Source organism: Penaeus monodon, chromosome 30, assembly GCF_015228065.2.
Source record: "Penaeus monodon isolate SGIC_2016 chromosome 30, NSTDA_Pmon_1, whole genome shotgun sequence".
Taxonomy (NCBI): Eukaryota; Metazoa; Arthropoda; class Malacostraca; order Decapoda; family Penaeidae; genus Penaeus; species Penaeus monodon.
Window position 1 is genome coordinate 37,090,927 of NC_051415.1, and position 468 is coordinate 37,091,394.

A 468-nucleotide genomic window follows, 5' to 3' on the forward strand; every position below is an offset into this window, starting at 1 on the left:
ACATTTGCAGATTAAGGACAGGAGGGGGGAAAAAAGATATGAACTTTACATGAACCTATGTCCCAGGTAGCCAAGGATAATATGCATATTATATTCTCCCCGATCATAGTGTTCACAATATAATGATTGACGTAAATCCCTAAATGGGAGGGGACCAGGGTGTTCCTTAAAAGTATAATAAGTAGAGTGTGCACCGCCTTTGGGACAAGAATTTGTCTCCAGCTAGTGGTTTCCCCTAAATAACAGAGCGGACTTGGACAGAACACAGCAAACATTTACCATCGCTGCTCACATCTGGGAAATCTCCACTAAAATACATATGGGCGCTTACCATTCTCTCAATTCCATTACTCTCTCTGGCGAGAGAGTGTCCTTTCTCATGGAACACCAACAAACGCTGCTGCCCTCTGGTGCCCCCCGAGCGGCGTTCGTGCTGACACCCATCCGCGGGGGGAGGGGGGTCTCTAA

The 468-nt window shown here is 47.0% G+C and overlaps 1 protein-coding gene across 1 annotated transcript in view; it reads right to left on the minus strand.

Moving 5' to 3' along the window:
* LOC119592442 (exostosin-2-like) overlaps positions 1 to 451 on the minus strand; it is a gene marked incomplete at its 3' end in the record, with an annotated part of 49,471 nt that extends 49,020 nt beyond the window's left edge. The window contains 1 exon segment of the mRNA XM_037941263.1: positions 332 to 451.
* Positions 452 to 468: the final 17 nt, after the last annotated feature.